At 38.8% G+C, this 24,241-nt stretch overlaps 1 pseudogene; it reads left to right on the forward strand.

Moving 5' to 3' along the window:
* LOC114045145 overlaps positions 1 to 24,241 on the forward strand; it is a 49,061-nt pseudogene that overhangs the window by 17,868 nt on the left and 6,952 nt on the right.

The raw sequence follows: 24,241 nt of genomic DNA on the forward strand, positions 1-24,241 counted from the left end.
TTTCTGAATATATCTCTTCTCATCCTCCCCTTCTAGTGAACTTTCCCTGAATCTAACAGTTAAGCAAATCCATTTGACTTGATGTCTGAGTCAGACATCATGTGAAACATTTCATACCCCCCATCTCCAATGAAAAGCGGAAGCTACTTTTCCTTGCTTCTTCTGAAGACCAAGATTGATCATTATAATTACATAGCATTCCATTTCATTACTCTTTTAAATGTATGTTTTGTTCAATTAGCAATCCTATTTATGTCACTCAGTAAACATTTATTATGTACCTATAATGTGCCAGGAACTGTGCTAAGTGCTGGGGTTACAAAGAAAGGCAAAAGACCTTCCTTGCCCTCACAGAGCTCACAATCTAATGGGAGAGACAACAGGAAAATAACTACATATATACAAGCTATGTACAGAATAATACACATATATACAGGCTAGGTACAGAATAAATAGGAAATAATTAACATCTGGAAGGCACCAAAATTAAGAGGAGTTAGGAAGAGATTCCTGTAGAATGTGGGATTTTAGCTGAGTCTTAGAGGTCAGGAGGCAGATATGAAGAGGGACAGCATTCCAGACACGGAGGTTAGCCAATGAAAATTTCTGAAGTGGGGAGGTGGAGTGGCTTGTTCAAGGAACAGCAAGGAGGCCAGTGTCACTGAATCAAAGAGTAGGGGTAGGGGGACATCCTAAGGTGTAAGAAGACTGGAAAGGTGTGGGGGCAGGGGGGAGGCACGTCATGAAGGGCTTTGAATGCCAAATAAAGCATTTACATTTGGTCCTGGTGGTAATAGGGAGCCACTGGAGTTTATTGAGTGGGGTAGCAGGTGACATGGTCAGACCTGTGCTTTAGGAAAATTATTGTGGCAGCTGAGTAGAGGATGGACTGGAGCAGGGAGAGACATGTAGCAGGTAGTAGCTTATTATTTTAATAAGTCCAAGCTTAAAGTAATGAAAAACTTTCAACAGGGTGATGGTAGTGTCAAAGGAGAGAAGAGCTGGTATGTGAGAGATGTTATAAAGGTAAAAATTGACGTGCTTTGGCAACAGATTGGATAATGGAGAATGAGAGAGAGTGGGGAGTCTAGGATAACACCTAGGTTGTGAGTCTGAGGGACTGAGACAATGGTAGTTACTTTGACAGTAACAGGGAAGTTAACAAGAAGAGAAGGTTTAGAGGGAAAGATAATGACTGAAGTTTTGGACATGTTGAGTTTAAGATGTCTACAGAATATCAAATTGGAGATGTCTAAAAGTTATAGATGCAACACTGGAAGTTTGGAGGTTAGGACTGGATGAGTAGGTTGAGGGTCATCTGCATAGAGATGATAATTGAAACCCTGGGAACTGGTGAAATAGTATTGAAAAACAGAAGCCCTGGTATTCTTACACTTTACTCCCCTTCACACAGTCCATGATCTAGTGACACTGGTCTCCTTGCTATTCTTCACCCATGACATTCCATCCCTCAACTCCAAACATTTTCATTGGTTGTTCCTCACGCATGGCATACTCTCCCTCCTCGTTTCCACCTCCTAGCTTCCCCGGCACTCTGAGTCTCAGCTAAATTCCCCTCCCCTTCATTTATCTCCTTAATCCTCTGAACTTACTCCCAATTTATCCTGTGTATATCTTACCTGTATGTAGTTGTTAGCACGTTGTTTCCCCCTGTTAGATCGTGAGCTCCTCAAGAGCAGGGACTCTTTTGCCTTTCTTTGTATCCCCAGAGCTGGCTGACTGACAAGGCCATTCTTACGTCTCTCAAGCTACCCCCCAGAATGGCCACACCCCAGTTCAGGTACTCACTTGTCTGGCTTTCCTGGTTTTTTGCAAAAGATTCCTAATAGTATTTCTGTCTTCCAGTTTTTGACTTCTCCAGCCCATCCTCCATGCAGCTACGAAAATAATCTTACTAAAGCGTAAGTGTAACCATCCCACTTCCTTGGTCTAGAACCTTTAGGCTCTCCCTGTCTCCTTTAGCATAGCACACAAACCCTCAGTTTGGGATTTGTAGCCCTTAACAATCTAGCTGTGGCCTACCTTTTTGGGCTCATTGCACATTAGTCTCCTTCATGCATGGTCCAGCCAAAATGGTGTAATTTGGCACTCCATGTCCTCCCTCCATGACTCTATACAGACCTGGGCTCCATAGCTGGAATGCACTCATTCCTCATCTCCACCCATAGGCTCTCTCATGTGCTATCTACTATAAGAAGATCCCCTTAGTTGTTAGTGCTCACCTCCTCCTCTTCCTCATCATGTATATACTTAATACACTTAATAAGGTCATAGGATCAGAGAATCAGAGATTTACTAGTCCAACCTTCTTATTTTATAGATGAAGAAACGGGCCTAGAGAGATTAACTGATTATCCTCAGACCTTTCTAGCTCCAAATCTATGATCCTATAATCATTTATATGTTGTATCTCCCCAGTAGAATACAAACTCCTCCTTGAGGGCAGGAACCATTTTTCATTTTGTTATTGTATTCCCAGTGTGTTGTCCATAACTGGTACTTGATAAATGCATGTTAAATTAGTTAATCAGAAGAAGAATACAGGAGATGTACTTAGCAGATTTAGAAATTAAGAATGCACTGTTCACAAGAAATAAAGAAGAAATTCACAACAAATGAAGAAGAAATAACTGAAATTATTAGAAACTATTTTGCCCACCTGTATGGTAATAAAACCAACAACTCAAGTAAAATGAATGAATATTTACAAAAATACAAAATGCCCAAATTAACAATAAGAAATAGAGTATTTAATTTAGATAACCCAATCTTAGAAAAAGAAGTTGAACAAGCCATAAATGAATTCTCCTTCAAAAAACCCTGGGAGCAGGTGGATGTATAAATGAATTCTAGCAAACATTCAGAAAAGAATTAATTCCAATATTATGTAAACTGTTTGCAAAAATAGCAAAAGAAGGGAGCCTACCAAATTCCTTCCATGACACAAATGTGGTCTTGATACCTAAACGAGGAAGAGTAAAAATGGAGAAAGAAATTTATTGACTACAGAAGCTAAAGCAACATATAAAAATATACTCTGCTTCAATATTAGGAAAACTATAAACGTAATAGATTATATTAAAACTAACAAAAATCATCTGATTATACTGATATAGAAAAAAACTTTTGATAGAATACAATATCCTTTTCTGTTAAAAAAAAAAAGAATACTAGAAAATATAGGAATAAATAAACCACTCCTGAATCCATCTAATCATACATATTTTCTAGGTCATATTTCTCCATCTTTTACACAAAAATAACACGAGAAACTTTGCGCTTTCCTAAAATCTAGGTAGACTGTTATCTACAACGTTCCATTAATCTACCAGTCTAATAACTGTCAAAAAGGAGTACCTGTTCTTGACAAAACCATGCTGGTTCTTGGTAATCATCACTTCTTTATCTAGATCTTCACTAACCATTCCTTGAATAATATGTTTCAGAATTTTTCCAAGAATCCAGACTTCATTCTCTTCCCTTTTTTCACAACCAGGATATTTGCCCTTCTCTGTTCCTGGAGTTCCTCTTCTGTTCTTCACATTATTTCAGAGATCACTGATAGTAGCTAAGTAATCACATCTACCAATTCTTGCAGTACTGTAGGATATGGATAGTTTTTCAGGGCTAGGTGACTCGAATTAGTTGTTGGCCATTAGAGAGGCACTCTTACTTATCTCCTTAAGAATCGATTCTCTATCAGCCATTTTTTTGTTTTAATCTTTCCAGTGGAAGACAAAGTTAAAATCCTACTTTTTAGTGGAAGCCTCTTCCAATCCCTCTTAACTCTAGTGTTTTTCCTCTGTGAATTATTTTCCATTTATTCCATATCTAACTTATTTGTACATACGTGTTTGCCTGTGTGTCCCCTTCATTAGATTGTGAGCTCCTTGAGGACAGGAATTGTCTTTTGCCTTTCTTTGTGTCCTCAGCACTTAGCACAGTGCCTAACATATAGTAGGCACTTAAATAAATACTTATTGACTATTGACTTGACAATGATCCTTTTTCCTGGCAAAGGAAACAGAAGCAAGATAAGAGTTGAACACTTAGGCCTTCTTTCTGACCTTATTCCTCTTGTGATATTCCTCATTTCTCCAATATAGGAATTTAAAAACTCTTTTTGTTACCCTTAGTTTTCCTAAACATCCTTCATTCTAAGCTTTAGCAATCTTTAGTCCTGGCACTATATAATTTTTATCTTTATATTTCCAGTGCCAAGTATCAGTCAGTAAATGTTCTTAAGCACTTACTATGTGCCAGGCACTGTGCTAAGGAAAAAGACAAATGGAGATGGAGTGTTTTGTTTGAGGAACAGCAGAAACCAGTGTCAATGGATCAAAGAGTTTTGGGGGGAAGGATAAGGTATGTATTTTGCATGTAGGTAGTGCTTGATATATAGTTGTCGAATTGAACACAGATTTTTGTAGCATCACACTTTGAAACTAGCAGTAGAAATTTGTTTCAATATATGATGCTTTGAATATCTACATAGGGGCTTTAGAGAATAGTATTGATATTCAATCAGAGTGACAAGTCAGTTTGATCAGTTTTTGCAACTGACATCTGAATTATGGTAGCTACAACTCCCAGGTCATTCTTCTTCCTTTCTCAAGGAGTTCATTACCTGACTCACTATCTTCCTCTCTTCTGTAATTCTTCCCTTATAGCAGGGGACTTTAATATCAATTAGATGCTCCGTCAAGCTTCCTAACTTTACTGTCTCTTCAGCCTCAATAAATTCAGTGACCTAGTCCTTCATTCCATCTCAGACATACAAAGTAATGATCACACATTAGATCTCACCATTATCCATAAATGTTCCATTTTCCTAATTAGGAACTCTGATATTTGTCTATCCAACCACAATCTCCTACCATTTCACCCCTTCTAAACCTGTTCTTCACTGAGATTTCCAAACCCTCCATCTCTCAGGCCATTAACACTTCTCTGATTTACTCCTTCTCCAACCTCAACCCAATATTTAGCCATATCAGTTCTACATGGTCATCTACTGATGAATCCTTTCCCACTTGTCACATCACCACTCCTTTCTTGGCAGACTTCAGCCCTGGATTACTCCACCATCTATTTCCTCTTTACTTAGGAGATACTGAACACAAATGAAGTCTCACAACCATGTTGACTGGGTACATTACAAATTTATCCACTATTAAGTGGGCCCTCTCTGTAACAAGCCCGTCCTTTTATTCCTCCCTAATTGATACCCTATCTCACTTCCCATAGAACCTATTCCAAACTTTTTTTTTCCCTCAAGTCTTTCACATATCCCTTTCCTACCCTCAGGTACAGATCTTGCCTCTTATTTTACTGATAAATTGGGACTATTTGACAAGAACACGCTTCTCCTTTCTCCTCATTTTAAAACTCTTAGACATCATCAAAGAAGTGACCTCTCTCCTTACCAAGACCAACCTTCCTACTTGTTCTTTTCATCCCCTCCTCTCTTCTCCAGCATATCATGTTCACAATGCTCCCTGTCTTTTAAATCTTCAGCCTTTCTCTATTAGCTGGTTTCTTCCTGCCTTCAAACATGCTCATGTCTCCCTGAGAATTAAAATACCTTCACTAAATATACTGTCCCAATCCCTGTATCTCTCCTTACTTCTCAGCCAGATTCCAAGAAGCTGCCTTCACTGGTTACCTCCATTTCCTCCTCTCAGCCCCTTGCAATTCTTAGCTCATTACTCAATGGAAACTGCCCTTTCCAGAATTGAAGTAATCTCTTAATTGCCTGATCTGGTCTCTTCTCCTTCTTTTCCTTCTTGGCCTATCTGCTGCGCTTGACATTTGGTTGACAGCACTCTTGTCCTGGATACTGCCCCTCTCTGGGTTTTCATAACACTGTTCTCTTCTGGTTCATCTCCTCCCTGTCAAACTACTCCTTAGTCTCCTTGGCTAGTTTTTTTTTTCCTTTTCTAGTTCTTAATCCATATCATGTTACATTAAATTGAAAAGTTTTTGCACGAACAAAGCCAATGCAACCAAGATTAGAAGGAAAGTAGAAAATTGGGAAAGAATTTTCACCAGTCTCCCTGATAAGGGTCTCATTTCTAAAATATATCAAATGTGGTGTCCTGGGCCATCCTTTCTTCTGCCACTATATCCTGTCTCTCTCTCTATTTTTTTTGCTTTTTAAGGCAGTTGGGGTTAAGTGACTTGCCCAGGGTCACACAGCTAGTGTCAAGTGTTTGTTCTGAGGCTGGATTTGAACTCAGGTCCTCCTGACTTTAGGGCCGGTGCTCTATTCACTGCGCCACCTAGCTGCCCCGTAGCCTGTCTCTTAGTAACATATTCAGCTTTCATGAGTGTAACTCTCAAAGGACTCCCAGATCTATATATCTAGCTTGTCTCTCCCTTGAACTTTAGTCCTACATCATCATTTTCCTATTGGACATTTCAAACTGGATGTACCAGAGACATCTTAAATTCATCATGTCCAAAACTGAACTCATTCTCTTTTCCCCAAAACTTTCTCTCCCAAAGATCTTTATTTCTGTGGAAAGCACCAGCATCCTTCCTATTTCCCAGGTTTGTAACCTTGACATAATCTTTAATTTCTCACTCTCCCTTAGCCCACATATACAATCAATTGTCAAATCTTGCTGCTTCTACCTTCCCAACAACTCCCACATCCCACACTCTCTCCACTCATACAGCTTAGTTCAGGCGCTCATCACCTCTTGTTTAGGTCACAGCAGCAGCCTTTAATTGGTTTCCCTGCATTTTATTTCTCCCCATTCCTGGTCAGCCTCCAGCTGTCAAAGTAGTTTTCCCTAAGTATAAATATGACTGTGTCATTAATGTACTAAATAAACTCTAATGGTTTCCTATTGTCTCTAGAATAAAAAAACCTCTCTTTGGCTTTTAAAACTCTACACAGTCTGTCCCCAAATTCTTTGGACATTCCTTCCCTCCTACACTCTGCAATCCAGCCAAACTTTCTTTTCCTGATGCACAGTACTCTCCCCAACTGTTTCCCATGCCTAGGAATGTACTTCCTCCTTACCTCTGCCTCCTAGCAGTGAGATCAGGCTCAAGTACCATCTTCTGCATGAAGACTTTCTTAGAGATCCTGCCAACTGCTAGTATGTATACAGCCTTGTATGTATGTATATTTATTCACTGTATATTTGTATATAATGTGTGTATAATACACATATATATTATTTCACTTTATATTTGTCTTTTTACTTTTTTGCCCCATTAGGAAGTAAGCTCTTTATAAGTAGGGATTATTTCATTTTTTTTTTTTACTTATATCCCCTCACCTTAGCACAGTGGCTTACATGTGGTAGGCACTTTGTAAATACTCATTGAATGACTGATTCTGTAATTGTAGGTCCTAAGAGAATGGCGGAGCTAATGAAATCTCTTGGCTAGAGGGGCTAATTAAAATCCAAAGCATCAAAAAGAATGCATCTCCATTTTAATTTTTTTTTTTTTTGGCTAGGCAGTGGGGTCAAGTGACTTGCCCAAGGTCACACAGCTAGTAAGTGTTATGTGTCTGAGGCTGGTTTTGAACTCAGGTCCTCCTGAATCCAGGGCCAGTGCTCTATCCACTGCACCATCTAGCTGCCCCCATTTTCATTTTTTACCCTTAACAAAGACACAGAAACATGATTCCCAGTAGGGTGGAAACCACATTCTTTTGAATCAGTTGAATTTAGGTCCTCTAGGTGAAATTTACCAGGCTCAATGAAAGACCATTTCAAATTGAGAAAATAAATGCGCAATTTTTATAAAAGTAAAATCTTCCTTGTCATATGGTCTCGTGAATTTAAGTTTTCTTCTAAACATAGTTAAGATTTCATCATGGAATGTAAAGTATGGCCACTGAGACAACAGATGGTTTTGTGTAGACTTGATTGGCTTTTTTTTATGAATAAGTGATTGTTGTTTATTAGATTTAAGATTCTTTTCAAACTAAGCTTCCATGTTAATTTAAATTTTAAGATAATGTAGGTCAGGAGAGAAGCCATATTGAATGCTGTCAGTAGCAAGAATTTAAATAACTTAGAGAAAAATAATTTGCTAGGGAGTATTTACAGAGACAATTTTGTACTGCTTTAAAGTTTACTTCATTACACATTTAGAAAGTACGAAGTTGTAAGCATGTTTCAGCAAGGGAGTAGCCAGGAATATAAGCATTAGCCAGTTGGGACCTAAAATTAATTATGATAAACCAAGTAAAAATTGGACAGCAGGCTTAATGTCAAGATGGTATTCTTTTTCTCCAAGCCCTATATTCTAGTTGAAATAAATAAAAATGACTTGTATGCAGGTGCTCAGATCTAGTGTAATTTTTCACTCTTTGCTTAATGTAAACCAAGTTTATGAAATGACTTTTAAAATTTTAATATTCATGTAGAAAGTTTTTTGGTTTTGTCTTCTTTAGCCTTTCATACTTCTTGTTTACTATATCTACTGAAGAAAGGGGATTTACTACCTCATAAGGAAAGCTTGCTATGCCTTTCTACCCTTTTGTTCTGGCTCTGCACTTAAGAGCTGCAGAAGATAACTACTTCCTCTTTCATATAACACCCTTCAAATAGTTGAAAAAAAAACACTTTTATGTTCCTTTTTATTCTTCCCTTTTCCAAGTACAGATCCCAATTCTCTGTATTGACATAATTTTTAGACTCGTCATATCTGGTCATTCTCCTCTGGACATATTCCAGTTTATCAGCACCACCCAAATGTAGCATTCCAGACTGAACACAAAATTTTAAATGTGGTTGCCCAGAAAGATTGTTACTTCATTTGGCCATAATACTTATATTAATGCAACCTACCCTTTTTTTAGGAGGTAGACATTACTAGTTATTTTGAGTTGTATTTTTTTTTTAAATATTGAGTTGTATTTTTTAATATTTCCTCCACAAAGTCAAAATTGAGTCTTAGGGAATGACCATAGTTGAGGGACTGAAGAAGGAGAAGAAACATGTGTAAACACAGGGGAATTCAAGGGACATATAAAGTGAAGTAGTCTAAAGAGGAGGGCAGCTAGGTGGCACAATAGATAGCATACTGGGCTTGGAATCAGGAAGACTCTTCTTCCTGAGTTCAAATCCACCCCATCCGCTTACTAGCAGTGTGACACTGGGCAAGTCACTTAACCCTGTGTGAGAAATAACTCATTCGGACTCAGGAAGGATGAAGTTAAAAGCTGAGTTTATTATGCAGTTGCAAAAGTGGGTGTCCTAACACACACCCACACACCAAAGCAAGAGTTCACTATTTATTTCTAATCCCAGCCACAGAGTCCCTCCTCTGTTTCCTCATTGGCTGAGTCCTCCAGAGTGTACAACTTTCCGGCACGCCTATTACACATCTACTCCTCCTACATACATCACATGTTAAAAAAATGGCATCTTAATCTCGGCCGAAGGTGGAGAAGTTAGTATTTATGAGCCTATTGAGCATACGGGCTCTAAGTAAAGCTTAACCTTTGTCCTACTTACTGACTTCTACCAGCAAAACAAGATAAGACTGGCTGTATTCAGTTTTACTTAGTTACTTTTCTAGTGGTTGTCTCAATTTTATGGAAACAAACATTTTCATTATATCTCTCACCTGTTTGCCTCACTTTTCTCATCTATAAGATGAGCTGGAGAAGGAAATGGCAAACCCCTCCAGTATCTTTGTCAAGAAAACCCGAAATGGAGTCGCACTACAGTGATGAATAACAACAACAAGCCTAGAGAGAAGAGTTTCAATCAGCAACACACTTTTTGAGGGCCGACTATATTCAAGGCACCATTAGTCCTTTAAGGGCTATCAGGAATCCCTTCGGGAAATGTATGTTTTATGCAGCATCTAGTGATCTTTGCTTTCCTTTGCAAGACTCTGTCCACCTGGATTATAGCCTCAGGGACTTTTTAGACTACAGATAAACCCAAGATTTAAATAGCAATATAGATGATGATATAAAAATATTCATAGGGCATTGTATGATTTCCAAATGAGTATTAGAGACAGTCAGTGCTGTTAGTTTAGAAGAGGAAGAAGTCACTGTGGCTTCTAATAGGTTGAAAATGTATCTTGGAGAAGGAACTTGAGCTAAGCTTTGAAAGTTAAGAAAGTTTAGCCAAGTGAAGAATGGAGAGGGCATTTCAGATAGGGAAAATGGTGTGATGAAAAACACAAGAGTGTTTGTAAGGAACCTTCACAGGGGTTTGAGAAAAGGAGAAGGAGGGTTTGGTGAACAGTGTGAATTATAACTCAAATGTAGGAGAATTCAAGATTCAGTGAACCCCCACGATCTGTCAAGGAGATAACTCGTACATTTAGAGTAAAATTTCACTTGAGTCGTAGGGATGAAGAACAGACAACAGAAAGTGAAAGAAGGAAGGGACAGTGAGGAAATGAAATAAATAGGCATCATGGGCTCCCCATTTGTTTTTGGTTTGATTTTTTTTGTTTGTTTTTTGGCGAGGCAGTTGGGGTTGGACCCAGGGTCACACAGCTAATAAGTGTCAAGTGTCCGGTCTGAGACCGCATTTGAACTCAGGTCCTTCCGACTCCAGGGCCGTGCGCTATCTGCTGTGCCACCTACCTGCCTCATGGGCTCCCCATTTGATAAATTTGGAGTGAGAGAAAGGAGACAAGTGGGTTGACCTATAGAAAGAACATCAGGATTTTTTCTTATTTAAATTCATTTTTGTTTCTGGTTTTTTCTTAATTTCCTTCATTTCCCAATATGCCCTTTACCTCTGTCATCTAGAGATCATCTCTTATAACACAGAACAAAGGACGAAGGAGGACAGTAGTTCAGCAAAACAAGTCAGTGTATTGATCAGGTATATGCAGTGTTCTGCATGCATTGTGCCTCTCCCTTCCTGCAACGAAGAGAGGGAAGTGCATTCTCTTTTTTCTTCAAGGTCAAGATCATCAGTCATTATAATTACAAAGTGTTCCATTTTGATTTTTGGTGCTGGTACTTTCCATTTACACTATTGTAGTCATTTTGTACATTGTTTTCCTATTCCTGCTTATTTCACTTTTCATCAATTCACATAAATCTTCCCCTGCCTCCCTGTATTGTTTACATTCACCATTTTTTAAGGTGCAGTAGTATTTTAGCATTCTCAAGGATCACAGTTCATCTTAACAATTTCCCAGCTGATAGGCACTTACTTCGTTTTCAGTTCTTTGCCCCTGCAAAAAGTTCTTTATAAATATTTTGTCTTATAGGGGAGTTTACTTTCTATCTTTGAACTCCTTCAGTAATATGTCTTGTACAGTAGTGTGATCTCTGAGTCAAAGGATTTGATCATTTTAGTGAGCATCGTAGTAAAATTCCTGAACCCATTTGCAACTCCACTAAATATATTTGCCCATTTTTTCCACGGCACCTCCACTATTGAATATTCCCATATTTTCTCATCTTTGCCGTTTTTCTAGATTTGAGATGAATCTTCAAAGTTGGATTTTTATTCATGATAAGGATTAATCTTTCCAGTGGTTGTTAAAATTAGCAGTTCATCTTTTGAGGATTATTTGTTCCTATTCTTTGACCACTTACTCTCTAGAGAACAAGCCAGTGACTTTTCAGTATAGAAGACATCAGTGCATGTTCGAAGGTAGGAGAGCAGAGTCAGCAAACATGTAGAGGTTAAAGATGCTGGAGAAAGGAACAAGGGTAAGAAAAGCATCACCACAAAATCAAATCAACTCCATCTTAAGAGGCAAGATACCACTAGTTTGGGATGTAGGAGTAATATCAGAATCAGCTGTCAGTGTACAATCAATCAGACCATTGGCTATTTAAAGCAAAGATCAGAAATCAATGTCAAATTGTAACAGTCATAATAGCTGACATTTATCTGGTACTCTAAGGTTTACAAAGTACTTTATATGTTTTCTCATTTTAGTTTCATAATAAATTTATGATTTATAGATATTACAGTTCTTATCCCATGTTTAAAGATGAGAAAAGAAGCTGAATGACTTGCCCATGTTCACAAAGCTTGTCAGTCAGTAAATATTTATTAAGTACCTCCTATGTGCCAGGCACTGTGCTGTGTACTGGCTGGTAAATATCAGAGGTAGCATTTGAATTCAAGTCTTCTTTACTGCAAGTCCAACACTCTATCCACTGTGCTATACTGCTTCTCAAATTGGAAGAAAAAAATGATTAAAATTGGATATGAATGCAGTCATTTCAACTTGGCCTTGTCAAACAAGCTACTGATATGAAAAATGGAAAAATAGAAAAAGTCAAAGACATCTACCCTGATTATCACCATTTCCTACAAAAGTTTAATGTAAAGTAGCCACCATCATCGGGTCAAATGAGCCAAGAAACCATCTGAGCCAGCAAACATTCAAAGTTTTTCCTGGCAGAGAGAGATAGCAGTTAAGATTCACACTAGTTTAACATTCAGATTAATTCGTAAAATACTATAGAGAAGAAAGACTTAAGAACTCTTATCAATGCAATAATTACCCATGATTCCAGAGGACCAGTGATGAAGAAGGCTTCTCACCATTTCACAGAGATGATGGACTAATAAGCAGAATTAGATACACATTTTTAGACATAGATAATATGGAAATTTATTTTGCTTAACCATCTATGCTTATTTCTTACAAGCATTCTGTTTTTGAGTGGATAGAGCACCAGGCCAGGAGTCAGGAGGACCTGAGTTCAAATCTGGCCTCAGACCAGACACTTGACACTTACTAGCTGTGTGACCCTAAGCAAGTCACTTAACCCCAATTGCCTCACCCAAAAAAAAAAAAGATATCTAGGACAAGCATTCTCTTTTTGGTTTGTTTGTTTGTTTGTTTTTTGAGGGGGAGATAGAAAAAAATAAATATTTGATCATTGAAAAATAAAATCTAATTTTAAAATACCATAAAGATGTAGTTGTTGTTTGTCCTTTGTTTTCAAAGAGGACCAGTGACATCACAAGGTGATGTCTTGACTCGTGCATGAATTGGATTTAAGTGAGGCAGAGTTGCACAGAGTTGTCAGCCTCACTGTCTCTTACAGAGTCATCAAAGTCCAGTGGCAAGACAAAAGTTAGGACAATCGGCAATGGCCCGGGATGCAGTAGATGACCTTGGTAGCTTCAGGGCCTTCAATGCCTGACCAAGCTTGGCTTCAGCCGCTTTCATAGCTATTGAAACAAATTGTTCTCATCCACAGCTACTCCACTGGAAGAAGTCTTCACATGCTTGGGGTGACCCCCGCCACCACCAACTCACCAGTGGGTTTGAGGCCTCTTGGTTACCCTCAACCTGGTTTGGCCTGTCTGTCGAGATGGTTAACCAGGGTGTAGCTGCTGCACATGCTGTAGCTTCTCGGAGCCACAGGTGAGAGTTGAGTTCCAGGTGGACTCAGCAAGCCCTCGCAGCAGAGCTGCTAGTCTAGGACTAGGAAGATTACAAGTAGTATCACTTCATAAAACTTTGAAAAGCAGTAGAGGTGAAGCCAATCTACAGAAAGATTAGCATAAGCCCTAGCTGAGCCATATCATCCCAGAGGCTTATCCATGGCAGGAGGACAACAGATAGACAGAAATAAGAAAAGATTTTTCAGTGATTCTGTAATGAGGAATGTGATGGATTGACTAGAGCACTAAGCTTGAAGTTAAAAGAACCTGGGTTTGAATCTCCCAGACACTTAGTAGTTATATGACCCTGGACAAGTAATTTAGACTCCGTAGACCTCAGATTCCTCATCTATAAAATGAGAGATTAGCCGCAATGACCTTTAAGGTCTCTAAAATGCACAGTCCTATAATCTCTTTTCATCATCAATGAAAGTGAAACTACCACATTTGGACCCTAGTACCTTAGTCCTCTGTGTGGTATTTGAGGAAATAGAAATAGCACTAAAAACACAAAGACAGAAAAAAACATCTAGAACAGGCCAGGTATGTGCTAATGAAATCCAGATTGGAGATGACAATCTTGAAAGCATTAAGGAATCATTTTATTAGTCTATTTCAGGGAAAGGAACATACCAAAAGAATGGGGGAGGGGGGAGAGGGAGGGAAACTGTGGATGATATTGCTACCCAAAGAAAAGGTGATTGAGAAGGTTACATGTTTCTGCGTGGGGATGATAATGTGCAAATTTCATTAAGCCCAGAGCACTGCAGGGCCTCCTTATTGAAACCGATTTTGAGCAGCTACTCAAAAGAGAGTAACCTAACTATCCAGAGAGGAAAAACTAAATGGATGAAAAATTCTCTTTGTTTGGGCTGTAACATGCAGCTGAAAGGCCACCTTATTGGGATATGCATGACAAATGGATTGTGAATTGGGCCCATACTTGAATAGGAGGAAAAGAACAAACTAGATTACATTTGAGAAATTGTGTAATTCGTTTAATTACCTGGCACAGAACCCCATCTTTTTAACATGGATTTTCTTTTCAGTGATGTCAAGTGGCTGTGAATAACACCACAGTCTCCAAAGAATCACAGTTGTGGGGGACCTGCAAAAGGCAGTGGAGAGGTTCATACAGAGCAGGCTACGCATGTTTACAGTGATGACCTATATACACGAATTGATATAGAGGGACATCCTTCAGGAAATGTATGATCAGAAAAAAAAAAGATACAAGTCTACCTTTATATAAGCAAGAATGAGGAACTAGAGAAGAATAGGCACACTGCTAACCTCAGAATGTATTAAAAACACACACACAAACAAGAGGAAGGTCTTCAGCATGCCAGGTAAATGAGAAGGCAGAGATAAGCTGCAGTCTCTACTGATAGAGGATACACCCATTTCGATGAGATCACAGATCCATTGAAATGTAAGAGAATCGAAAAATGTTTTTATGAAATTCTTTGATAATTAGTAACCACTGTATTGTTAAGGTGTAGCAGTAACCTTTCAAATGGATATTTATTTCCCAAACCACCATATGTAACACATACTAAAATTAGAGATTAATTATGGTCATCATGCTTTTAATTACATCTAGAAATCGAGAACAGTGAGGAAACTGGTCAATACATAGTTGGATGAGGAGGCTACCCAAATAAAGATGGGCTGGTCCAGTGTGGTGCAGCTATCACGGAAGGTCTCACTAGTTGATTTGGAGCAGTGGCAGCCTTAACGTGGGTATGTGATGGATTTTGTTAACATAAACACATTAATGTTAAGTTTGCATGTTAGTGTTTATAATGAAGGTTCATTTAACTATGTCCATAGGAGGGAAATGGTCACATACAAAATCTTTTAACACTCAATCGAAATTCACATATTCACAAGATTATTAACGAAAAGGACTTTTCTTTCATCTCTTTATATATACCATATACATATAAATATACATAAACTGAAACCCATATAAACATACATGAGTATACACACTAATACTGATGAGTGATAACTTGCTATTAAAGCATGTTGTGCCTTTGACCCCACACTGTTCTGTCTCTTAAGGATTCTGACCCTTTCAGTGCAACTTTCTCTTTTGCACATTTTTCATCTCTCCCTTTACAATGTCAACTGTCATGCCTAAGTGTCATCAATCTTGAAAATTTTCACTTGACAGGACTGTCTCCACTAGCTATTTCTCTCCTTTGTTTCATAGCCAAATTTTTAAAATTATTGGTCTACACTTGCTGCTTCTACCTCTTTGCTGCTTACTCTCTACCCATTCCTCCACAATTTAGTTCCCCTTCTCATTACTCTACTGAAACAGCTTCCTGGGGGTCACTAATGACTCACAGTCCTCAGATCTAATGGTCTTTTATCAGTGTTCAGTCTCTGTTTTTATAATAAGTATTAACCACCTCTTTAAAAGTTTTTCTTTCCTTGGCTCTCCTTTATTCTGGTTCTCCTTTTACCTTAATCTCCTTTACCACCTTTTCTTCTTTCTACCCACTAAACCTTTTCTTTCCCTAAAACTGTCTTCTCTGGACAGTCAGCTCCCACAACTCCAACCACCTTACCTCTATACAAGTGACTTCCAAATCTGTATTTGTAGACCTTTTTTTTCTCCCAAACGTCTCCCAAATTTCTACCAAGATCTCCTATAATCTTAATCTTAGAATGGGGAGAGGGAAGGGCTACACAGAACAAGTGTAATCTGTCTTCTAAATTACAGCCCTTCAAAAAATTGAGAACAGTATCATTAAGCATAAGGCTTCTTAGGGGTCCTTGTGCCTTAAACTTTGTTCATTTATTTATCTTGAATCATATTTTCCAGTATGTTTCTCATCATTTACCCCTTTGCCTACCTTTAGATTAGAGTGAAAGAATATCCATGAATGTATTGATTTGATTTGATGGATTTTCTCACATTTTTCCATTAAATTTCTTTTTCTCCTTATCCTACTATAGGAGATGGCAGTATATGAGCTATAATCCTTCTTGAAGACTTTAACTGTTTTCCTTTTTTGCCTTTGTATTCCCCGCTTTGCACACAGTAAAAACATGCTAAATATTTGTGGAATTGAAAAAAGAAAACAATATCATATCCTCCCTCCCTGCCCCAGTCTTATCTTCTCCACTAAATACCTCTGGTTCTTTTCCACTGATTCTTATACAGTATCATCATCTTCAGGCTCTTCCCTATCATACTATCCTTCAAACACTCTCAGGCTTATCAGTGTTCCTCTTAGAAGTGGTTACTGGAATGTGCACAATATTCCAAATGTGGAGGGGTGGAGCCAAGATGGCAGAGTAAAAGCAGTGACTTGCTTGAGCTCTCCCCCAAACCCCTCCAAATACCTATAAAAAATGACTCTAAACAAATTCTAAAGCAGCAGAACTCACAAAAAGACAGAGCAAAACAAATTTCTAGCCCAAGACAGCCTGGATGGTTGATCAGAAAGGCATATTGCACCAGGCTGGGAGAGGAGCGCAGTTCGGCATGGGCGTGCAGGCCGCAGCAAACCTGGAGCAGGCCTCGAGGACTGAATCGCAGGCAGCTGTGGCAGTTTCCAGACTTCTCAACCCATAAACTCCAAAGACAGCTTAGAAGGTCAGTGGAAAAAGTCTCTGTCTGCAGGGAGAGAGAGAAGCCAGTAGTCTCAGCTCCAGTCCCCAAGCTTGGCTGGGGCAGCGGCTGCCTCCTGAGCTTCTGGCCCACAGGCTGAGGGGAATTGAGTGGCTGATCAGAGGGGGATTGCAGGGATCTCTCTGCTGGTGCAGGATTCTCTTGCTTTGCTTGGATCTTGGGTCTGGGTCACAGTTCTGGGTGGCGGTCCTGGGGCAAGGAGGAGCGCTGGCGTAGTGGTGCTTGTAGTGGCTCTGGGGAGGAAATCCTCCTCACGGTTCCAAGACAGAAAAGAGTGCTCATAGATCAGAGCACAGGCCAGGAAAGGAGTAAACACCTCGCCCTTGATCATAGCACCTTGGAAGAACTGAAAATTTACAGGTCCCTAGATGTATCTCTGAAAACAGCTGCACAAAACCCCTAAAGCTTGGGACAGTACATTCTCCACACTGGAAACAGACTCCTACCTTAACAAAGAGTTTGTAACTCAAGTAATTGGCTGGGATCATGAGCAAGCAGTGCAAAAAGAGTCAGACTATATTATCTTACTTTGATGACAAAGAAGATCAAAACATACAACCAGAAGAAGACAACGAAGCCAACTCCTACATCCAAAGCCTCCAAGAAAAATATGAATTGGTCCCAGGCCACGGAAGAACTCAAAAAGGATTTGGAGAAGCAAGTAAGAGAAGTAGAGGAAAAACTGAGAGTGATGCTAAAGGAGACCCAAAAAAATACTAAAGAAAATAACACCTTAAAAAATAACCTAACCCAAATGGCAAAAGATATCCAAAAAGCCAATGAGAAGAATACCCTTAAAAGCAAAATTGGCCAAACGGAAAAGGAAGTCCAAAAGCTTACTGAAGAAAATACTTCCTTAAAAATTAGAATGGAGAAATTGGAAGATAGGGACAATTTGAGAAATCAAGGCACTGTAACACTAATCCAAAGGAATGAAAAAATAGAAGAGAATGTGAAATTCTCATTGGAAAAACAACTGACCTGGAAAATAGAACCAGGAGAAAGAACTTAAAAATTATTGGACTATCTGAAAGCCATAACCAAAAAAGAGCCTAGACATCATCTTTCAAGAGATTATTCAGGAAAACTGCCCTGATATTTTAGAACCAGAGGGCAAAATAGAAATTGAAAGAATCCACCAATCACCTCCTCAAAGAGATCCCCAAAGGAAAACTCCTAGGAATGTTGTAGCCAAATTTCAGAAATCCCAGGTCAAGAAGATATTGCAAGCAGTCAGAAGGAAACAATTCAAGTATTGTGGAAACACAATCAGGATAACACAAGATTTAGCAGCTTCTACATTAAGGGTCCGGAGGGCATGGAGTATGATATTCCAGAGGGCGAAGGAGTTAGGACTACAGCCTAGAATCACCTACCCAGCAAAACTGGGTATAATCCTTCAGGGTAAAAAATGGTCATTCAGTGAAATAGGGGACTTTCAAGCATTCCTGTGGAAAAGACCAGAGCTCAATAGAAAATTTGACCTCCAAATACAAGATTCAAGTGAAACATGGAAGAGGTAAACAGGAAAGAGAAATCACAAGAGACTTATTAAGGTTGAACTGTTTACATTCCTGCAGGGAAAGATGATATTTGTAACTCATGAGTCCTTTGTCAGTATTAGGGTAGTTGGAGGGGGAAAAAGTATATGTACATATATAGAGATATAGAGAGATAGAGGGCACAGGATGAGTTGAAGATGAAGGGGTGATATCTGGAAAATTAAGTTAAGGGGTGGGAGAAGATTACACTGGGAGAAGGAGAAAGGGAATGAGGTAAAATACCTCACATGAAACAGACAAGAAAAGGCTTTTACAGTGGAGGGGAAATGGGGCTGGGTGACAGGGAATGAATGAATCTTATTCTCATAGGATTTGGCTTAAGGAGGGAATAACATACACAATGGGGTATGGAAATCTATCTTACCCTACAGGAAAATAAGGGTGGAAGGGGACAAGAGAGCAGGGGGTTGATAGAGGGGAGGGCAGATTGAGGGAGGGGATAATCAAAAGCAAACACTTCTGAGGAGGGACAGGGTCAAAAGAGAGAGTAGAATAAATGGGGGGTAGGATGGGATGAAGGGAAATATACTTAGTTTTTCACAACAGGACTACTGTGGAAGTGTTTTGCATGACTCCACATCTGTAACCTGTATCAAGATGCTTGCCTTTTCAATGAGGGTGGGTGGGGAGGGAGGAAGGGAGAAAATTTGTAACTCAAAGTTTTAAAAAAAATGTTAAAAATTTTTTTAAATTTTTTTTTAAAAAATGGTATTTTAGATGTGGTCCAGGCAAAGCCAAGTGGGCCAGTCCCTGGTCCTAGACACTATACCTTTTTACCTACTCTAAGATCTTGTGATTTTTTTTGGGTGCTATATCACATTGTTGACTCATTGAGCCCTTAGTGCACGAAAACTTCTGAATCGTTTTTCAGTTAACCTGATAATCCAACCATATCTCCTCCGTCCTGTATTAACAGAGTTGATTTTTTTAACCCAAATGTAAGATTTTACATTTATTCCTATTCACTTTCATGTTTTTTTTATATTTAATCTAACATTCTAGTTTGCCAAGATATTTTTTCACCTGATTTCCACTCAGTTCATTAGCCATCCCTCCCAATTTTGTGTTACATATGAATTTAATAATTTATTTCTTTTAATGACATTTATTTCTTTATTCCTTGTTAAAAATATTAAAACAGCACAAGCCAAGTACAAATCCCAGGAATACCCTACCAGAAACCTCATAGCTACTCCTTGGGTCTAGACTTTCAAATGAAAGTACTTCCAAATGACAGTACTTTTGTCTAACCCACATTCAGTCTACAAGAATAGTATGAGAAACTGCGCCATATGCTTTGCTAAAATTTAAATTTGTAAACTTCCCCTAAACTAGAGGTATCCAACATGACAGCCCAGTGGCTGCATTGTGGCCCTCAACACTGTCCAGCGCGGCCTGAATCAGATTACAGTATAATTGGGAAATATTTAACAAAATAAAAAAAAATATAATCGAACATAGATAATATTAACAAGTGGTTTTCTAAGTCAGTGTGGTCCACAGGGATCCTTATGTACAGATTATTGGCCACCTTTTCTATTTGATTTTGATCCTATTGCCAAAGTATCAATCTGGCAGACCTATCACAAAAAGAAAGGATTTTAGTCCTGCATATCCTTGTCTTGATGAAGTCATGCTGGTTTTTTTGTGGCCACTATTTTCTTTTCTAGAAATCCACTAATATCATTAATAATATACAACTAACATATAGTAGATGCTCAGTAAATAGTGTTCCAGTGAACAATTAAAAAGCAAAAAAGATGGAGAAAATACAGGCCAGAGAGGAAAAAAGAAATAGCTGATTTCATATAGTATTGTAAAGTTTACAAGCAACATAAATAAATCTCATTTAGGAAATGGGAATAAAGAGGAAAGAGGCAGTGAAAAAATAGTCAAGGGCCATGAATTTGTCAATAAGTAGGTATAATAAAGCATTCATAACCTTTTCATTTTGACTTTTTAATGGAACTGTTTCTAAAATGTGAATTTTATTTACCCATCCTACAGTTATAGTTGTTGATGCTAGTATTTATGGTATGGAACATAGAGCTGAATAATTTTGTCCATTTTTCACTGACTGCTGACCTGGGGTGTTAGCTGTTGTCGTTAGGGCTCAGCTGCAGGTGCAGGTGCAGTTACCTATCCACACAAATATATAGGGAGAGACTCACACACAAGGTAGGGGCTCCCTTTGCATGTGCTTTCAGGTGCTATACTGTGGAGGCATAGGGCTCTGTTTGCTGTCCTGAGAGTGCCTTCTCTTCATCACTGACTCTATTCTTCTCTGCTGGGAGAATCTGCTACTCAGTGATGTTCCCCTTACTGTTCTAATCTCTACCGGCTACTGCTGCTACTACCCCCTCTACTATTCTCCACTACTTCTGATATCTGATATCTTCTGATATCCATTGCTCACTTCTTTTTACTTTTCTCCTTTCTTGTCTCTTCTGTTGCCTGCTGCCTTTCCCTAACATTTCAGCTTTCACGTGAAGAGTCTATCCTTTATAAATGTCACCGGGTAATCAGAAAAAGGCATTCACCTTTCCTTTTGATTGGTGAACTGACCAGTCATACAGTGGTAAATGTTGGTTCTTTTGCTTTTCCTGACTGTTTTAATTACTCCTTGATGCTCTTTCTTTGCAGTCAGAGACAATTTCCATTTTCCCCCCTTTACTTCTGAGTTCAGAAACACTCTAGCTGCTTAAGGGTGCCAGAAAAGTGGATCATTAGATAGCCAACGATTTACTATAATTGGTAACCTTGAAGAGAGCCCCTTCAGTGGAAAGAAGTGTTAAGATATATTAAATGACAAGAAAAAAAAAGATGGTGAGTATGCATGATTTATGTAAAAAAGAATTGGATGGATACCTCAGGGGACCTTGAAATATGGCGCCATATGTAGGATTCTAGAAAGTATATTGCCAATGAAGTACTAGAAGTTTTCAGAAGCAATAGACATTTTAAAACTGAAGATGCTTAACTCAGAATACCCGTTGACAAGTAATAATTGCTTGGGGTTATCTGCCGTAGCATCATTATAAAGCATCCCTTGATAAGCTTGGGCAAGCTCAAGCTTAGAAAAGACTTGTCCTTTAGCAAAAATAGCAAGGAGATAATAGACAACAGATCATATTTTAGTATCATTAAAGCACCTTACTAACAGTATGCTAATAGTCTCTACCACTTCTACAAAGTTACCTATCTTGAACTCAGCACAATTGGCATAACTTGCTGAGTATGTTACTCAGTAAATGAGGACACCTCGTTTGATTTAATGCTCAAACTTTTCATTTTTTTTAATTTAAAAAAATGTATATTTTTTTTAGCTTTCAAACCAGTCAGTGTAATGGCAGGATCCTGATGAAATGATGCAGTGACTGTCCCTTGAAAACTACCTTAGGATATCCAGAGATTTCTTGCTTTACCCAAACTATACCCAGGACCTGCCTCCATAGTTTGAACACTTTTTCCTAGTGGTATGAATAAGAACTTTTTTTGTACTGTTCCCAAAGGATGATAAATCGGTTTCTGCACAGAGACATTATACACTTACAACAGAGGTTCCAGCAGTATCATCTGGATGATATTTATAATTTCAGAGAATGCATGGAAACCCTGATAATTGTGACAAAAGGTCTTGTTAAAAAATATTATGAATGGTAACTTTATCAATTATTGATATACCACAACTAGAGTCAACTTCCATCTTGTACTTCCATTTATGTGTACTGTTAGAAATACTGAAGTACCTTTGCTACTGATATTCTGAACATGATACAATTTTGAAGTTTATTGTAATATAAATAGTCAGGAGCATCACAACTCCTGGGAAACAGGGCCTAGAATAATGCGTGGTAGTAGATATTTAATAAATGCTTATTGATTAAGTGATTGATTCATTCTGATGATCCATGAAAAGCATATTTTCTCAAAGTTGTCACTGAATTTGGAAGTATAGCATTGCTATAATTCTCTGAAGTTTAATCCACAGATACTGTGGAGAACACACTTCCTGGTTGTTTCATCTCTACCAGTAAAAATTCTCTGCTAGCATGCTAAAAAGAGAATTGCTTATTGGAACTAATCTTTTAATTTCCATAATATGTAGTGATACAGACTCCACAAAAGTCTTACTCCAGTCCTTAATCATGTCAAGGAGGCAGGAAGGAGGAAAGGGAATAAACATTTGTAGGCTGCTTACTTTGTGCCAGACACTGTGCTAAACTAAACACAAATTGGCAGTGAGCTGGTGTGGTGAATAGAGCATTGGACCTGGAGTCAAGAAGACCTGAGTTCAAATCCAACCTTAGACACTTCCTACCTGTGTGACCCTGGGTAAGTCACTTAACTTCTCTCCACCTCAGTTTCCTCATCTGTAAAATGAGGATAATAACAACACTTGTCTTCCTGGATTGTTGTGAAGATCAAATAAGATAATAATTGTAAAGTGCTTTGCATGGTACCTGGCACGTAGTAAGTGCTATGTAAATGTTAGTTATCATCATCATCATCATTATTAAATCTGGCCACAGACACTTCCTTTGTAACCCTGGGTAAGTCACTTAACTATTGTCTGCCTCAGTTTCCTCATCTATGAAATAGGGATAATACTAGTACCCACTTCGGAAGGTTGTTATGAGGATCAAATGAGATGAGATGTATAAAATGCTTTGCAAACCTTAAAGCCCTGTGTAAATATTAGCTAATGTGGGGGTAATTCTGAAGTCTTGAAGGTTGTACCAGAGAAGCATACTCTAGTAGATTGTACAAAGCTGGAAAAGCATTGAGTTTGGGCCAAAAGAATGAATATGTGCCAGGCACTCTGCGAAGTGCTGGGATACAAGTATAAGCAAGCATGGCAGCCCCTACCTCAAGATGCTTGCATTCCAGTGGGGCACGAATGGGCACATAGGCGAACTAGAAGTTGGGAAGGGAAGGGGCCTCCGCAGGGGACTCGTGCGTCCTGGGAAATTCCTGACAAGTGGTATGGTAGCCTGATTTGGGGTAAGAGAAAACGACAAGTCACCCCTCAGAGCCCAGATTTCCAGGGACAAGAACCTGAGTTGGTGGGAGGATGAAGAGGACCAGAGTGCAGTGACATAGTTTGGAGATCAGACGTAAAGTGGGGCTGTGGCCTGTTCTAGTCAAGATAAAGTGAAAGGTAGTTTGCTGAATGCCTGCAATCTGAGGATCAACTTAGGTCTGAAGAAGTTTCTTACTAATTTGTAAGGTGATTGAGTGTTTTTGGCCCCAACAATGCTTGAGAGACCATCTACCAAGCTATAAAAGCAGGTTGCAGTGTTCATCAGTAGAAGGAATCCTCCGCTGATGAAATTTTAGTGACACCATCTCAGTGGGCAGTCTTGTCATGGATCACTATAAATGTTGAGGTTGGTTCGCTCTTGGAGTATTCTCTGAGGATTTCTTCATGACCTCCACATTCAAGAGAATCCCGGAACATGTCACCAAAGAAATCTCTCAGATTGCAATGTTGAGAATTAGTGCTATTCTGTAATGAAAGCAGCAGTGCCCTCCTTGGACTCCTGGTTCCATTTGTAGAATTGGATTCTGGGCGCCTTCTGTAACCTCACAAGTTCTTTGCGTGTTTAGTGTAGTTGGATGCAGTTAAAGGTGATGTAGACATG

Source organism: Vombatus ursinus, unplaced genomic scaffold (genome assembly GCF_900497805.2).
Source record: "Vombatus ursinus unplaced genomic scaffold, bare-nosed wombat genome assembly UNPS02014778.1, whole genome shotgun sequence".
Taxonomy (NCBI): domain Eukaryota; kingdom Metazoa; phylum Chordata; class Mammalia; order Diprotodontia; family Vombatidae; genus Vombatus; species Vombatus ursinus.